This window comes from Bufo bufo, chromosome 3 (assembly GCF_905171765.1).
Source record: "Bufo bufo chromosome 3, aBufBuf1.1, whole genome shotgun sequence".
Classification (NCBI taxonomy): domain Eukaryota; kingdom Metazoa; phylum Chordata; class Amphibia; order Anura; family Bufonidae; genus Bufo; species Bufo bufo.
In genome coordinates this window covers 639150455-639160000 of record NC_053391.1, presented here as the reverse complement: position 1 = coordinate 639160000, position 9546 = coordinate 639150455, and positions in this window count along the sequence as shown.

The following is a 9546-nucleotide window of genomic DNA, read 5'->3' as shown; positions in this document are numbered from 1 at the left end:
AAAATAAATGGGATTTCACACTGTTTTCAGTAGTACCCTTCATCGTGTCACAGTGGAAAAACATGCCCACCAGGTATATACTATACAAGTTGTCTGGTGTTATACAAAAAAAAGTCGTCCCAAAAAAAAGTTGCCACCTGGATTTAACTACCGTATTTTTCTCCCTATAAGACGCACCGGCCCATAAGATGCACCTCGATTTTTGAGGAGGAAAATAAGAAAAAATATATTTTGAACCAAAAGGTGTGCTTTTGGTGGGTTTTGAACTAATGGTAGTCTGTGAATGACACTATTATGGGGGTCTGTGGAGGGCACTGTTATGGGGGTCTGTGGCTGACACTGTTATGGGGGGTCTGTGGCTGACACTGTTATCGGGGTCTGTGGCTGACACTGTTATGAGCGTCTGTGGATGGCACTGTTATGGGGGTCTGTGGCTGACACTGTTATGGGGGTCTGTGACTGACACTGTTATGGGGGTCTGTGGCTGACACTGTTATGGGGGCATCTGTGGATGGCACTGTTATGGGGGCATCTGTGGATGGCATGACACTGCTATGGGCTGTGGATGGCATGACACTGCTATGGGGGGGATCTGTGGATCAGTTAAATAGCATCTTATGCTATTTGACATCCACAGATCCCCCCATAACAGTGTCAGCCACTATGAATGACCCCCAATACAGAGCGTGGGGGCTGGCATCTACACTAGTTTTTAAATGGCAGCGGGGGCCCAGTGCAGTCATTATATTCTATTGCACCGGGCCCCGCTCACTTTATTCTGGAAGCCTGCATACCGAAGGGTCTAAACAGAAAATATGATCTAACTTTGCAGTACATGTAGTTCATCAGTATGTGATTTCAAATGCATAATATTGAATTGCTGCCTCCCCGCCCATGTGTTCTTGGTTGGACTTCCCACCTAATCCAGGAACACCTGGGCTTGGGATGTAACCTCTACTCAATTAGAGAATGAGGAGGAACCCATTTGTGTTGTATATAAGTATCTGTTTTTAGTGCACTATGTATTGTCCGAAACGCGTCACAATTACTTTGTGTCTCTCCATGTGATGTATGTTGGATCTTACATTTTGAAAGCCGAATAAAGAACAAATTTTTTTATACGTCAGAAGCTGGAATCGACCCTTTGTTTTTGGACATATCAAACGTGGCTGGGTTCAAGCCACATCTTCCGTGCTTCACAAGGGTGATTAGAGGTGAGAGCTGCAACTTTTCTTTTTCTCTATAAGTAGATATGATTAGTACAGCGAGCGGGGCCCGGTGCAATAGAATACAATGACTTCACCGGGCCCCGCTGCCATTACAAAACTAGAGGCTGGCCCCCAGCCCCTTCTCCCTCCTCGCTGATACACACGCCCGGCCTCACTGTGCAGCATCCGGTCGGTGGTGTATCAGTGTAAAAACGGCAGCATTCGCCCCATAAGACGCACTGCCATCTTCCTCCCAGTTTTGAGGGGGGAAAGTGCGTCTTATAGGGCAAAAAATACGGTAAGCAAATAGTTATGAGCCTCCTATTGGATAATTACTGCATGGGCGATTATCTTTCAGCTGGCAACAAGTTATTTAACCCCAACTGGTGCAATGAGTTGCTTCTCATTTCTTAAACAACCATGTCGAAAGACACATCTCGTGGTCGTGGAAAAGATGTTAATCTGTTTGAGAAGGGTCAAATCATTGGCATGCATCAAGCAGAGAAAACATCTAAGGAGATTGCAGAAACTACTAAAATTGGGTTAAGAACTGTCCAACGCATTATTAAAAACTGGAAGGATAGTGGGGACCCATCGTATTCGAGGAAGAAATGTGGCGGGAAAATATCCTGAATGATCGTGATCGGCGATCACTTAAACGTTTGGTGAAATCAAATCGAAGAAAAACAACAGTAGAACTCAGGGCTATGTTTAATAGTGAAAGTAAGAGCATTTCCACATGCACAATGCGAAGGGAACTCAAGGGTTTGGGACTGAACAGCTGTGTAGTCATAAGAAAACCACTAATCAGTGAGGCAAACCAGAAAAAAAGGCTTCAATTTGCTAGGGAGCATAAAGATTGGACTCTGGAGCAATGGAAGAAGGTCATGTGGTCTAATGAGTCCAGATTTATCCTGTTCCAGAGTGATTGGCGCATCAGGGTAAGAAGAGAGGCAGATGAAGTGATGCACCCATCATGCCTAGTGCCTACTGTACAAGCCTGTGGGGGCAGTGCTATGATCTGGGGTTACTGCAGTTGGTCAGGTCTAGGTTCAGCAGCAGTATGTCCTCCAAGAATGAGGTCAGCTGACTACCTGAACATACTGAATGACCAGGTTATTCCATCAATGGATTTTTTCTTCCCTGATGGCACGGGCATATTCCAAGATGGTTCAGGGAGCATGAGACATCATTTTCACACATGGATTGGCCACCACAGAGTCCAGACCTTAACCCTTAATCTTTGGGATGTGCTGGAGAAGGCTTTGCGCAGCGGTCAGACTCTACCATCATCAATGCAAGATCTTGGTGAAAAATTAATGCAACACTGGATAGAAATAAATCTTGTGACATTGCAGAAGCTTATCGAAACAATGCCACAGCGAATGCGTGCCGTGATCAAAGCTAAAGGCGATCCAACGAAATATTAGATTGTGTGACCTGTTTTTTTTTTTGGTGGCGACTTTTTTTTTGGATAGGCAGTGTATGATGGGCATAATGAGAGGCGTATTTATGAAGCACCCTTTCCACATTTTCCATTATAAAAGTTAAATAAAGTAAGTGAGACCAGGTGAACTTTATTTTTTTTTATTTTACCCAAAACAAATTTTATTAAATATTTCTTTGACTGAAAAAATCATGAATTTGTTAAAAATCTGGGGAATCACACTTTGCGTTCTGCCTGAGAATGTCAGATGCACACAAATGGAGAAACTGACTGGGGCAGCGGGGGCACCCGTACTAAGTTTGGTTATGGGGCCCTGATGAGATCTACGTGTATACTTGATCAGCTGATCAGGGGACAAATTCCAGCTGAAAAGCTGTATCATATGTTTAATATGAGACAAAGCATTCTGGGACTTGTAATTAAAACAACTGGAGTACACAGGCTAAAAAATAAATATTATATATATATATATTTACTTATTTTGGTATGTCTCATTCAGCCCAGTGTATAGAGGGAAATGACAACTCCAATTGTGCGCCGACGTATTTGACCCCTGACCTCATTTCTCATTTCTTGCACAGACTGATCTTTCATTTAGAGTTGATAAGTGCGTTAATGTTCGGATAACCGTGTTAATCCACTGACAGACAGAGGATTAAAACAACAGAGACAATGTTTTCAATCAGTAAATGCTTGATCCAGGGAACAATGAGAGGGACTGTACCGTAATGCCTGCAGAATGTCTCCCGCACAAAGGAAGGCCGGACATAGCAGGGGCCCCTGCTTTCACATACAGTTGCAAGAAAAAGTATGTGAACCCTTTGGTCATAAAATGTGATCTGATCTTCATCTAAGTCACAACAATAGACAATCACAGTCTGCTTAAACTAATGACACACAAAGAATTAAATGTTACCATGTTTTTATTAAACACACCATGTAAACATTCACAGTGCAGGTGGAAAAAGTATGTGAACCCTTGGATTTAATAACTGGTTGAACCTCCTTTGGCAGCAATAACTTCAACCAAACGTTTCCTGTAGTTGCAGATCAGACATGCACAACGGTCAGGAGTAATTCTTGACCATTCCTCTTTACAGAACTGTTTCGGTTCAGCAATATTCTTGGATGTCTGGTGTGAATCACTTTCTTGAGGTCATGTCACAGCATCTCTATCTGGTTGAGGTCAGGACTCTGACTGGGCCACTCCAGAAGGCGTATTGTCTTCTGTTTAAGCCATTCTGTTGTTGATTTACTTCTATGCTTTGGGTCGTTGTCCTGTTGCAACACCCATCTTCTGTTGAGCTTCAGCTGGTGGACAGATGGCCTTAAGTTCTCCTGCAAAATGTCTTGATAAACTTGGGAATTCATTTTTCCTTCGATGATAGCAATCCGTCCAGGCCCTGACGCAGCAAAGCAGCCCCAAACCATGATGCCCCACCGCCATACTTCACAGTTGGGATGAGGTTTAGATGTTGGTATGCTGTGCCTCTTTTTCTCCACACATAGTGTTGTGTGTTTCTTCCAAACAACTCAAGTTTGGTTTCATCTGTCCACAGAATATTTTGCCAGTACTGCTGTGGAACATCCAGGTGTTCTTGTGCAAACTGTAAACGTGCAGCAATGTTTTTTTTGGACAGCAGTGGCTTCCTCTGTGGTATCCTCTCATGAAATCTATTCTTGTTTAGTGTTTTACATATCGTAGATTCGCTCACAGGGATGTTAGCATATGCCAGAGACTTTTGTAAGTCTTTAGCTGACACTCTAGGATTCTTCTTCACCTCATTGAGCAGTCTGCGCTGTGCTCTTGCAGTCATCTTTACAGGACGGCCACTCCTAGGGAGAGTAGCAGCAGTGCTGAACTTTCTCCACTTATAGACAATTTGTCTTACCGTGGACTGATGAACAGCAAGGCTTTTGGAGATACTTTTATAACCCTTTCCTGCTTTATGCAAGTCAACAATTCTTAATCGTAGGTCTTCTGAGAGCTCTTTTTTGCGAGGCATCATTCACATCAGGCAATGCTTCTTGTGAAAAGCAAACCCAGAACTAGTGTGTGTTTTTTATAGGGCAGGGCAGCTGTAACCAACACCTCCAATCTCATCTCATTGATTGGACTCCAGTTGGCTGACACCTCACTCCAATTAGCTCTTGGAGATGTCATTAGTCTAGGGGTTCACATACTTTTTCCACCTGCACTGTGAATGTTTACATGGTGTGTTCAATAAAAACATGGTAACATTTAATTCTTTGTGTGTTATTAGTTAAAGCAGACTGTGATTGTCTATTGTTGTGACTTAGATGAAGATCAGATCACATTTTATGACCAATTTGTGCAGAAATCCATATCACTCCAAAGGGTTCACATACTTTTTCTTGCAACTGTATAGGAACAAAACCTGTGTATCTGGATTTATCATTCCCCCCACAACAGTTTTCTGGCGTAAAAAAGTCGCAAATACCGTAGTCTGGGACTTTTTAAATGGCACTTTCGCCCAAAAATTTTCTCCACTTCCCTTGCCACTTTCCTAAAAAGGGAAGGAGCGGGGAGGGGGCGTGCCCCCATCATGTTTATCTTTTTTCACGCCAGGGGCTGGCAGAGATTTCAGTTTAGGCGCATGAACCTAAATTATGATGAGGCGTAAGCTATGTCATAAATTAGGCACAGCCTCTGCCAGCACACGGGGGTATCATACACCGGTGTAAAAGGCTGGTCTCTGATAAATTCCCCCCAGTCAAATATATGTACAGATATAGCAGGGCTGAGTTTGTTAATGCAGCAGAGTGGAATTTGCCATGTTATGTAATGTACCTGAGAAATGTGAATTAGGCCTCAGGCACATGACCGTGTTTTTGGTCCGTTTGCGATTTGCATTTTTCTTTGAATTGTATGTGGACCCATTCATTTTTATTCACGGCCATTCCGCAAATTATAGAGGATGTCTTATTCTTGTCCATCTTGTGGACAAGTATAGTCAAGGAAAGTGTGGCATGCAGATGGCCGGTATCCGTATTTTGAGGATCTGCAGTTTATGGACCGCAAAATACATACAGTCGTGTGGATGTAGCCTTATGTATAATATTATTAGTGCTGTGATCCCCAAAAAACGTGCAGTTGTAGCAGTGCTGAAGGTGTCAGATGTAATTAATATTATGTTTAGTGTTGAGCGAACTTGTGTTTTAAGTTCGGCGTCTAAAGTTCGGGTTCGGGTTATCAAAGAATCGCGTTATGGATTCTTAATTCCGTTATGGTCCGTGGTAGCGGAATCCATAACGCGATTCTTCGATAACCCGAACTTTAGACGCCAAACTTAAAACACAAGTTCGCTCAACACTAATTATGATGTGCCATCTGAGGTCTTCCAAGGGTTCTTATCTTTCATCTTAAGGGCTCATGTACACGACCATATGTATTTTGCGGTCAGCTGGCCCCTGATAGAACAGTGCTATCCTTGTCCGTAATGCGGACAATAAAAGGATTTGTTCTATTTTTTGGCGGAACGGGCATACAGACATATGGAAACGAAATGCACACAAACTCTTTTCCATTTTTTTTGATGACCCATTGAAGTGAATGGTTCCGCATACGGGCCGCAAAAAAACTGAACAGACACGGAAAGAAATTATAGTCGTGTGCATGAGCCCTAAAAGAGGAACGCAGGATTTCGTTATTGATCACCTAACTCAGGGTCCAACACCTCGATGATCAGCTCTTTCAGTGTACTTCCGCTGATCGGCATAGTGCGGGGTGTCAGATGCCAGCAGATTAGATACTGATGGCCTATCCTGAGGTTAGGCCATCAATAAGAAAGTCCTGGAATACCCCTTTAAGTTAGTCATTTATTACAGTACACAAAAATTACTGAGCTCTGCTACATCGGTACATATGTCAACATAGCTTTCTACAAAAGTATTTGCTTCAAACACATTATAACCTAGAAACCCTCTGCACTAGAACATTTCCTTGTGTCTGTGTTGTCAGTTATACCAGTTTTAGTAATAGCCGCCCATAAACTTGGGCAGGTATGAATAAGAGCCTATTAACATGGGCTGATACATTGGGAATGAACCGTTTGTTCCTGACCTTTGCCTGCTTGTTCAGCTGCATTTACATTCAGCAATCATCCCCTCTGTATGTGGATGAACGGTCATTACTACGATCATTCATCCCCATATAGGTCCATTGTTTGTTGGCAGCCCACCCCTGTTTACTCAGAGTGATCGGCTGCCGAAAAACTATGATTTTAGCCGCCAAATAAAAGACGGGTCATTTGTTGGGTGATTGGCAGCACAGTTAGGCCTCTAAATGCCTTTAGAGTCCTCTCCTGCATAACGTAAACCGGACGGATCCGTTATGCAGGCCATAGACTTCTATTATGACGGAATGAATAACGGAATGCCTCTAAATGCATTCCGTCATGGAATTGCGTTATGGTCCGTGGTAACGCAATCCATAACGCAATTCAGTAAATACCACAACACGAACCGGCACACGAACTTATGAAAATATGAAATTCGCTCATCTCTAGTCATCATGGACCTGGACATGTGAATAAAGCCTCATGAACACGGACCGTGTGATACCGGCCTGGATTTCTTCTGAGTGCAGGAGCGCACGGCGTCATTGGTTGCTATGACTCCGTGCGCTCATACCAGTGCATTACCGTACTGCGGCGGCAGCAGGAAGCGCACGGCGTCATAGCAACCAATGACGCCGTGCGCTCCTGCACTCAGAAGAAATTCAGGCTGGTATTACTCGGTCCGTGTTCCACAGACGTGTGCATGAGGCTTAAGGCTTTACAAGAGGCAATTATCGGGAACAAGTCATTCAATAAATGTGCATCAAAATTAGAAAATCCAAAATTTTCCTCCCAAAAAATATGTCCATTGTAAACCACAGCCCATCTTGTGCCTACGGGTTTCTCTCCGTGTCTCCGCACTGCAAAAAAATAGAACATGTTCTATTTTTTTGCGGTGTAGACGGATCACGGACCCATTCAAGTAGAACGGGTCTGGATCTGTCTGCGGCAGCTGCACGGATGTTGCCCGTGCATTGGGGACCGCAAATTGCAACGGCCGTGTGCATGAGCCCTAAGGCGGTTTTGAGACGATAAATATGATAACAGAGAACAGCAGAGCGTTCTGTAGCACAGGAGGAGCACCATACATGTACTGCAGGGGTCAGAAACCTTCCGGGACTCCAGCGGCTGTGAAACCACAACTCCCAGCATGCACACTTGCTCAGCTGTTGTTGTAAAGGAGGATTCTGGGAGTTGTAGTTGCAGAACAGCTGCAGCTGGCTGTATGCTGCTCATTATCACCTGTTATCCCGGTAATGCCCTTAATGGCCTCTAGAGGGCAATAAGGGAGACTGGTAAACCAGGCTTCTTTTGTTAGGCGGGGTGGGGGAGAACGTGAAGCAATGCATTCTGGGCAGGACCCTCTCCGATGAATTAACCCCCCTGTGGCCTGATGGTTTCCTATTGTTAATGCAGTCGCAGAACGGATTTAATCAGTGATGACAGAGATCATGCTGTAAAAAGTAATCTTTAATGAAACACCAGTCTACTATATACGGTGCCTGTACAGGAGATTTCATTCTATGGCACAGCGGCCTCAGCCCATGACGGCCATCTGTTAGTGATATGCAATGACATTAGTCCACTACTTGCCAATCAGACACACATAGAAAATATAAAAATAGTCACATATATTAAATTGTGGTTATTTCTGGGGCCCTTAGTACTCCGCGTTGGCTCTAAGGAAAGTCGCCATTTTGCATATGTACACCGTAACCTCCTCGCCCCCACAGATATTCACATATTTACAGCATACACAGGAAGGGAATGAATTTGGTCCATACAAGTGCTGTACAGTGTATAAAAAAAAAGAATAGATCTGATTTATAGTTTGTACAGTGCTGGCTGCGTCTCCCCCACGTAAGGAACGAGCATCCAATATATCTCTGTGTATCTACAGTGAATGGCTAGGTATGGCTATGGACATTGGACCCGGCATAGTCTAAAATGAAACAAACCAAGCAACGTGGCACAACGACAAGTCCAGGAATAGAGAGAGAAACCTCTTTGAAAAACAGCGCCACTCCAGTCCGCAGGTTGTGCATGGTATTGCAACTCAGACCGCTTCACTTCAATGGAGCTGAGCTGTAATACCAGACAAGATCCAAGGACGGGTGTGGCGCTGTTCCTAGAAGAAAGCAGTAATGTTTTGCTAATCCTAGACAACTTCTTTAACCTTTTCAACCGTAGGCATAGTTAAAGGGGTTGTGCAGCGCTAGTATATTAGTGATATAGGTCATCAGATCGGCGGGGGTTGGGTCCGACACCTGCCAATCAGCTGTTTTAAGAGGCCGCTGCGCTTGTGCAAGGGCTGCGGCTTTTGCATGCCCTCTAGTGGCGGTGCAGTGTAACTACAGCTTTCTCTTCCATTTGCTTGAATGGGACAAATAGCTCTAATTCCACTGCAAGTTAGAGGGCAGTGGATGCAGTGCTCGCACAAGTGCAGAGGACTCTTCAAACAACACTGAGTCAGACCCCCGCCGATCTGATATTGGTGACCTATTTTGAGGAAAGGTCATCAATATACTAGCGCTGCACAACCCCTTTAACCATCTGTATTCCATATGTAACGCCAAGAGGCTCTCAGGCTCTACAGAATCAAACATACAGCACTACAGATCTTAATGGTACTGGAGGTTCGGTTCAATAGACCCATTGGGACTCCGGATATTGCGTCCAGAATACAGGCGGTTAAACAAGAGGGCTAGAACACCCATCTGAATGAGGCCTTAAAGGGGTTGTGTCATCTCAAGCACTGGTGGCAATAGCTAGGATATGCCACCATTGTTTGATATCTCTGGGACTCGCACCT